Here is a 9,558-nt window from a genome sequence, read left to right as displayed (position 1 = left end):
AATAAATTAAAACACCTCAGTACACACAAAACTTGTACACTAATACTTTGGCTACCTGATGCGAAGAGCTGACTCATTTGAAAAGACCCTGATACTGGGAAAGACTGAGGGCAGGAGGAGAAGTGGATGACAGAGGATGAGATGGTTGGATGGCATCACCAACTCAAAGGATATGGGTTTGGGTGGACTCCAGGAGTTGGTGATGGACAGGGAGACCTGGCATGCTGTGGTTCATGGGGTCACAAAGAGTCAAACACAACTGAGCAGCTGAACTGAACTGTACACTAATATTGATACTAACATTAATCACGTGAGCTGAAAAGTAGAAATAATCAAAATACCCATTATTAACTGAAAGTGGCATGTTCATACAATGGAGTAATATTCAGTAATAAAAAGGGAGTGAAGTATTAATAACAAGCTACAACATGGATTGGGTTTCTCTGGTGGCTCAGTTGGTAAAGAATCTGCCTGCAATGCGGGAGATCTGGGTTCAGTCCCTGAGTTGGGAAGATTTCCTGGAGGAGGGCATGGCAACCCACTCCAGTATCTTACTGGAGAATTCCATGAACTATTCCATGTAGTCACAAAGATTCAGACACAACTGAGCAACTTTTATGATGACGACAACATGGATTAACCTTGAAAATATTATGTATGCGAAAAAGTCAGCTATGAAAGGCTGCACTTTGTAAGTCCTTTTATATAAAATATCCAGAAGAGACCAGTCTATGGAGACAGAAAGTAAGTTAGGGATTACCTGTGACTGAGAGGGAAATAGGGAGTGATTGTCAATGGGTATAGAAGTTTTTATTTTCTGGTCATGAAAATCTTCTAGAATTGATGGTAGTAATGACTGCACAACTCTGAAATATATTTTAAAAACTTGAAGTTTAGCTTCAAACTGGTAAATTGTATGAAATGAAAAATGAGGTTTCCCAGGTGGCACCAATGCAGGAGATGTAAGGGATGTGGGTTCAACCTCTGGGCCTGGGGGATCCCCTGGAGGAGGTCATGGCAACCCACTTCAGTATTGTTGCCTGCAGAATCCCATGGATAGAAGAAGGAACCTGGTGGGCTACCATCGATAGGTTCGCAAAGAGTCAGACACGACTGCATTGACTTAGCACAGCACAGCACACCACACATGAAATGAATTATACTGCAATAAAGATTTTAAAAATTAACTATGTAGGAAAAAAACTAGCTACTTTACGTATTTTATACAAAAAATGTGTTCAAAAAATTACAAAATACTAACAAAATCAAAGTCTAGTCTAGTCAAAGCTATGGTTTTTCATGTAGTCATGTATACATGTGAGAGCTGGATCATAAAGAAAGCTGAGTGCTGAAGAACTGATGCTTTTGAAATGTGGTGTTGGAGAAGACTCTTGAGAGTCCCTTAGACTGCAAGGAGATCAAACCAGTCAATCCTAAAGAAAATCAGTCCTAAATATTCATTGGAAGGACTGATGCTGAAGCTGAAGCTCCAATCCTTTGGCCACCTGATACGAAGAACTCCTTGGAAAAGACCCTGATGCTGGGAAAGATTGAAGACAGGAGGAGAAGGGGATGACAGAGGATGAGATGGTTGGATGGTATCACTGACTCAATGAACATGACTTTGAGCAAAGCTCCAGGAGTTGGTGATGGACAGGGATGCCTAGAGTGCTGCAGTCCATGGGTTGCAAAGAGTCGGACATGACTGAGTGACTGAACTGTACTGAACAAAATCAAAGATTGAAATCCATGCTGACATGATTTGGAAAACTTGATGTTATTAAGATATCAATTTTTCCTGGCTTAAATTATAAAATTAATGCATTCCCATTCAAAATCCAAGAACTCTTTTTGCCTGAATGTCAATAAACTTATTTTGAAATGTACATGCAATATCAAATAGTCTAAAATATCGAACACAATAATGAAAAACAAAGTTCAAAGGCTCACATTACCTGAAATTATTGCTAAAGTTTAGTCAATAAGTTGTGTCTGACTCTTTTGTGACCTCATGGACTGTAGATTACCAGGCTGCCATGTCCATGAGATTTCCCAGGCAAGAATAGTGGAGTGGGTTGCCATTTCCTTGTCCAGGGGATCTTCCTGACTCAGGGATTGAATCTTCATCTTCTACACTGACATGCAAATTCTTTACCACTGAGCCACCAGGGAAGCCCTTATTAAGACTTAGTGAATAGCTACTCTAATCAAGACAATATAGTATTGGCAAACTAATGGATGTAATGATAAAGGGAAAAGAATATAAAGGTCAGAAACAGACCTACGCAAATGCAATCAACTAATTTTTGACAAATCTGTAAGGAAAATTTAACAGATAAAGACTAATCTTTCTAAAAACTGTACTAGAGATGTACAGTTCTATGCAAAAAAAAGAAATGAAAGTGAACCTAGATTCTGACCTCACCCTTTACCAAAAAATAAAAATGAATTAAAGACCAAAACATAAAATGCAAAATGATGAAAATATAGGAGAGAATCTGTGTGATCTTCGGTTTGGTGATGGGTTTTTATATACAACAACAAAACACAATTCATGAGAGAATAAGTTAATAAGGTAGATTTTATAAACGTTAAATCTCTTGTTCTGTGAAAGGTACTGTTAAAGAGATTGAAAACACAAGCCACAGTTTGTTTTAAAATATTTGCAAAATACTTATCTGATACGGGATTTGTTCCAGATTATACAGAGAAAACTAAAACTCAGCAAAAAGAAAATAAATGAATCAATCTTAAAAAGGCTAAAGACCTGAACAAATACTTTATCAAAAAAGATAGTGAGTAACAAACATATGAAAAGATTCTTAACATCACATGTCATGCAATGAAAACTATGAGATACAATCACACACCTAGTTTAATCTTAGAATGGCTAATATTGAGGAGGAAATATCTGAAGGAATCAAGTACTGGTAAGCACTGAAGTAACAGGGATTCTCTTGGTATATAGGAGTTCTGTAATATCCTTAAAACTTTGCTGTGAATCTACAACTATTATGAAATTTTTTTTCTAAAGAATAACTTTGTTTTATCATCATGATTTGTGAAAACAGGGTAGACAGTTCAAGGAAGGACACAGACGGTGCCCTTTTTAGGTTCCAAATTTCTTCTTTTTGATGGGTGGTGGGAGCTGAGCAACGATTTCATCCAGAGGCTGTTCTACTGCCACCAGGGTCTTTTCATCCAGGAGATCCACAAAGAGCAGAGGCTTATATTTCTTAGAAATTTTAAAGGCATGAGCTGTGCGCCTCCTAATGACATCGGATTTGTTTGTGGGAGGCAGTGGGTTGTACAGTAAGGTTTTGTCATTTGGAAGAGGATGCTGGTCAGAATGAGCAATGACGAGGTTGTTGGTATTGGGTGCGATGGCCAGAGCAGTCACAGGGAAGTTGTAAGCAGGCACTGTGCAGTGAAGCTTTAGCTGTTTCACGTTGTACACGTGGACACCGGCGCTGGTGCCTGAGACAGCGAGCCACTCTCCGTCTGGACTAACTGCTAGCAGACACATGGACTGCACGGTCCCTGACTGGGGCTGGAAAGTAAGCAGGTGCTTGAAGCCTCCTTCCAGGAGCCGAATGACATGAAGAGACCCTTGATTTGATGCCACAAAGAGCTTTGTTGAATCCTCAGAAAACAAAATCTGGAGGGCAGAGCAAAGGAACACTGGCATTTTGGAAACCCTCTGTAGGCTTTTGTTGTCCTGTTCGTAATTCAGTCGATAGAGAAAAAAACGAGAAGCTGTAGAACAGGCTATCCAACCACCACATGGGGAGATACAGCTGCAGATAATGTTCTCAGGACCCTTTGTCTTGAGGTGAAGTAAATGATCTGCATTTTTAGAGAGTGGAAGGGTATCCCCATTCTTTCCAGTTGCAACTGTGGATCCCAGTCACCAGAGTTCCAAGTGATGAGCAAACTGGAAGAGGAGAAGCTGATTCTTTTTTGCACAGGAAACCAGCCGTCAGTGAGGAAAAGTGATTTTCCGGAGAGGAGCATCGTAATTCTTTACCTCCACCTTCTCCATCAGAGGACGAATAACTAAGTGGCTGTTGGTGCCACCAGATATCAGCGCTGTGGGGCTGTGAGCCATGGCTCGCACGTCGCGGGTGTGATGCTGAAATGGCTTCGTCCGCACCCACTGCTTCTCGCTGCTGCTGGAAGTCACAGAGACCAGCTGAAAATGGAACACTGTCCCCTCGGCTGTGCCCACCACGAAACTGTCTTCTTGATCGGATACGGCAATGGACTGCACGTCGGCATTCGAGACCAGATGGTTCTTCACGAGGGTCCCGGTAGCTGAGTCCCAGATCTGCACCTTCCCAGCAGAGTCCACACTTATGACAGTGCCATCCGACAGGAAGGCCACACCCCAAATGATGCACTTCCGCTTAGACACGCCCATGTACTGCCTATCCACCAGCATCTTACTAATAGCACTCCCTGATTTGGCGTCAAACACGCTAATATAGTCTATGGAGCCAGCTGCAACGTGAGTACCAGCAGGATGCCAGCTGAGACTCAGGATTCGACTTTTCTGACGATCAAAATTTCTTTCAAACTGGATTCTGTCTGGGGTGATCTGAAATAATTTCACAGATCCATCTTCACATCCAACCAAAAGCTGAGAGCCACTGGGGCTGGCGGCCATGCTCCAGATGGGCCCTCCAAAGGCATCCACGGCATACTTGATGGTCAATGCCTGTAAATCATACTCGATAATTTCTCCATTGAGTCCAGCACTAAACAGTCGCTGTCCTTTCACCCAGCACAGAGCTTCTGTGGCCCGAGACTCATGACCTGGGAAAAATTTCTCCTGAAAGTAGTTTGCTGACAAATTATAAATTTCCACAGTGCCATCTGTTCGTGAAACAGCCAATCTGTTTGACTGGTTATTATAAACCACACAGCGGATCCCTGATGGAACATAATGAAAGAAACGCACTCGATGGACATTAAATTCACCCATTCCGGTGGAAGGGCTCGCCACTCAGGGAGCTCGCCTCTCTCCGCCCTGGCCCCACGTGCAGGCACTCGCGTATTCTGCCCCGGAAGTTATTCTGAAATTTTAAACGTTTATTGAATGTAAAAAAATAAAACAAGGTAAAATTATTAAATCATAAGAAATATTCATTTGTATAGTTCTAAAACTTGGCACCACAAAGACGCTGTGATGTTTCAGATGTGGAGAAAAGCTTTAGGGTAGAAACTGAGCAGGACCTTGTGTGAATCTTGGCCATGTAAGCCTTGCATGTCCTCCATTCCTTGTTTGTAGGGAACAGACTCCAGACTCCATGACCTTCCCTGAGTTCCAAGGAGCATATTGGAATAGTTGCTAATCAAGGAAGGGACAAAATGCAGAGACAAGGGAGGAGCAGCCAGAAAATACTGTAGCCTTGGGGCAGGGTCCTCATTCCAACTCAAAGGACACACATAGCTATATCTTTAAACTCTTTGTATAACTGAAACCCATCAAGTGGAAGATGTCAACATTCTTCATTTTAGAGAAAACAACTTAAGGCCAATATAAAGGAATCACAGAAACTCAGATTACCCAAGACCAGATTAAAGGAGTGTAGGCCCTGCACACACTTTAATCTTATCAGCAATCCCACCCTTGAACTATTGCTATAAAACTCCTCATCAAATCGTCCCAGGTTGAAACACACAGTTTTTAAAGGGTATGAGCCCACTGTGTTTCCCTTTGCCAGCCAAAGCAAAAAAGCTATTATTTTCTACTTTACCCAAAACTCTGTCTCCAAGATTTGATTCAGCACTGGTGCACAGAGGCTGGGTTTTTGGCATCAGGATCAGCTCACTAATAATAAGCCTGTATTTTTCACTGATATAAGTCTCTTTTCCAATGTGTCATTTGTGGTTGTTCAGGTCACCTGCTAGTGAAAGATTTGTTTGTTGTTGTTTGGCAATAAGTGCTATTACAAATCTGCTCAACAGGAGAGATTTGTTGTTTAATAGCTCATTTTTGCATAACATATTAAGTCAATCTGGCCTTGCATCAACAAGTCTGGGAAGTTCCAGACTCACAATTATGAATGTGATTCCAGTCCAAGAGAAATTATGCTCTATAAAATGTGAGAATGTATTTATGTAATAAGCACTTATAAAGTGATTACTATATGCCAGAAATTCTTAAACACTTTACATATACTAAATTATTAAGATCTTTATAAAATGTTTCTGGTGTAGGTATTACTATAACTTCCATATATTGGTATTAACTATATATTAGTACATTGATATCTATTTTAAAGTATTATCTATGCTTTTATTAAAGACACATGGATACAGAAAGAATGATTTTCACTTATCTGAGCCCTGCTTTTGGAGTAACTTCTCCTTGTCAGGATGCTATTGTACTCCTATGATGAGGTGACTCTTTGGAAACTCTTAACCATATAAACCCTTTACTCTTTGAGCACATTTTCTGGAGTGTAATCAGAAAATTTAACCCCCTGAAAACTCAGTTAATTAAGTATTGATACTTCAGTAGAAACTGAACATAAGTTGCCAAACAGAAATCTGCATGTCCAAGGTACAAAGAGGCCAAACAAATCTAAATGTCAGAGTTTGGAGGAGAGAAAAGTTAATTACAAAGGTTATGCAAGGAGATAGAGTGGCTTGTGCTCAGAAAGCCTGAACTCTCTGATGGGTTTTCAGGAAAGAGATTTTGGGGGTTTATTTGTTTTTGCTTTTTTTTTTTAAGCTACATCAGGTCTTGGTTGTGGCACACAGGATCTGCATTGCTGCGTGCAGGATCTTTCATTTGTAGTCATTGGTTCTTGGTTGAGGCTTGTGGACTTCTCTTTAGTTGTGGTGCGTGGGCTCCAGAGTGTGCAGGCTCAGTAGTTGTGGTGTATGGGTTCTCTAGCTGTGGCATACAGGCTCCAAACTGTATGGGCTCTGTAGTTTGTGATACATGAGCTCTCTAGTTGAGATATGTCAGCTTAGTTGCCACATGGTATGTGGGATCTTAGTTCTCTGAGCAGGAACCAAACCTGAGTTGTCTGCATGGAAGGCAGATTCTTAATCACTGGAACACCAAGGAAGTCCCCAGCAAAGAGTTTTTAGAGGAAAAATTTGGGATGAAGGCTGGAGAATGTGTGACTTTCTTCTGCTTGGTTGGTGGTGAGGTAACAAGGTGAGTTTCCATTTAACATGTGCTCAGTTCAAAGTTACCATCCTCCACCTGGGTGAGGGTTTTAGTTCCAGCAGAAGAACTCAAATATATATTCCTACTTATATTCCTAGAGGAACCAGGACCCTGCCTTATCACTGTACTATTGTTTCTTGACTGATCCTCCTTAGTTTGTGCATTCCTTTGCTTCCCTAATTAGAAATAAACCTGCCTTTTGGAACTTTGGGAAGGTCTAGAAGGCTGAATCCTCTTTCCTATAATCAAGAAACAAGGGACAGAGAAAAGCTTTTGAACCCACCAGAGAGGACCCCATAGGGTCCTGCTTGGTTTCAAAACCACATTATAAGAACTCAAAATCTCAAAGAAATGTAAGTGAATTTGAGTAAGTTTTCAAGAGACAGAGCAGAATAGCTGATATGACCTAAAAATCTTAAAAATCTGTTATTATGGGTCGCTTATCAGTCAGAGTCAATGGGATTCAGTGGACCTCTAAATAATATTCAGTGTGTAAATAGCAAGATGCTTCCACTGAGATATTGAAAATTATATTTGTAAATAATAAGATAATGTTAAAGGATTAAGAAGATCAGGACATGACTGTTTCATTGCCATTTAGTGATTTATAAGCTATTTTTAAAATTAATTTCTGTTTCTAACTTTTGCATATTGGGGAGAGTAGGAGAGCAAGAGAGCAATAAATCCATTTTTAAAAATCTGCTGTGATACTGTGCTCACAGTGTTTGGCTGCTTGCCATTCAAAAGCCAATATTTGAGAGACAAGTGTTGGTTGGAAAGAAAAGATTGCTTTATTCAGGAGACCAGGAAGCTGGAGAGAAGGCAGCCTCATATCTAAGAACCAACTCTGAGGATTCTGTTTAATTATAAAAGTTTTTAAAAAGAGAAAGGAGAAGTTAGTTACAGTTAATCATTTGGGGTAAGAGTCAGTGTTTTTCATTATCTTCCACAGTATGCGATCTTTCTTCTGATTCAGTTCAGTTCACTTGCTCAGCCGTGTCCAACTCTTCGGGTCCCCATGAATTGCAGCACGCCAGGCCTCCCTGTCCATCACCAACTCCCAGAGTTCATCCAAACTCACATCCATCCAGTCGGTGATGCCATCCAGCCATCTCATCCTCTGTCATCCCCTTCTCCTCCTGCTCCCAATCCCTCCCAGCATCAGGGTCTTTTCCAATGAGTCAACTCTTCACATGAGGTGGCCAAAGTATTGGAGCTTCAGCTTCAGCATCAGTCCTTCCAATGAACTCCCAGGACTGATTTCCTTTAGGATGGACTGGTTGGATCTCCTTGCAGTCCAATGGACTCTCAAGAGTCTTCTCCAACACCACAGTTCAAAAGCATCGATTCACAGTCCAACTCTCACACCCATACATGACCATTGGAAAAACGATAGCCTTGACTAGACGGACCTTTCTTGGTGGTTAAGTAGCAGTGTGTTGATTCAACTCAGGTGGGGGCTTTAGTGCCTGCAGAACTCATACAATACATATTGTTATGTATATTCCTTGAGGAGGAGCCAGAACCCTGCACTGTTGTTTCTAAACTGTTCCTCCTTATGCAGTCCCAAACGTTTCTTATAAGCAACTATTTGAATCTGCCCATTGGAAATTATGTAAAGTCAAGGGGACTGAATGATGCTGTTTTCCTGTCTATTGTAATGAATCCTTCATAGAAACCTGAAAGATCTGCCTTTATTAAAACATTGTAATGAGTGTGCTTTAATGATTTTTATCTTTTTTCTCCACTAGCTTTATTTATTTAATTAATTTATTTTAATTGGAGGCTAATTACTTTACTGATCACTGAGGAAGTCTTTCTTATCTCTCCTTGCTGTTCTTTGGAACTCTGCATTCAGATGCTTATATCTTTCCTTTTCTCCTTTGCTTTTCGCCTCTCTTCTTTGCACAGCTATTTGTAAGGCCTCCTCAGACAGCCATTTCGCTCTTCTGCATTTCTTTTCCATGGGGATGGTCTTGGTCCCTGTCTCCTGTACAATGTCACGAACCTCCGTCCAGAGTTCATCAGGCACTCTATCAATCAGATCTAGTCCCTTAAATCTATTTCTCACTTCCACTGTATAATCATAAGGGATTTGATTGAGGTCATATCTGAATGGTCTAGTGGTTTTCCCTACTTTCTTCAATTTAAGTCTGAATTTCGCAATAAGGAGTTCATGATCTGAGCCACAGTCAGCTCCTGGTCTTGTTTTTGCTAACTGTATAGAGCTTCTCCATCTTTGGTTGCAAAGAATATAATCAATCTGATTTCGGTGTTGACCATCTGGTGATGTCCATGTGTAGAGTCTTCTCTTGTGTTGTTGGAAGAGGGTGTTTGCTATGGCCAGTGCATTCTCTTGACAAAACTCTATT

General features: G+C 40.8%; 1 pseudogene; it reads right to left on the bottom strand.

Annotated features, from left to right (window-relative positions):
- Positions 1 to 3,109: 3,109 nt before the first annotated feature.
- LOC129555494 (U3 small nucleolar RNA-associated protein 4 homolog pseudogene) lies at positions 3,110 to 5,012 on the bottom strand (annotated as a pseudogene).
- Positions 5,013 to 9,558: the final 4,546 nt, after the last annotated feature.

Source organism: Moschus berezovskii, chromosome 15 (assembly GCF_049115385.1).
Source record: "Moschus berezovskii isolate FMDL1 chromosome 15, NW_MosBer_1.0, whole genome shotgun sequence".
NCBI classification, from domain to species: Eukaryota; Metazoa; Chordata; class Mammalia; order Artiodactyla; family Moschidae; genus Moschus; species Moschus berezovskii.
Note: the sequence above shows the minus strand (reverse complement) of the source record. Positions and strands in the feature narration are given on the sequence as shown.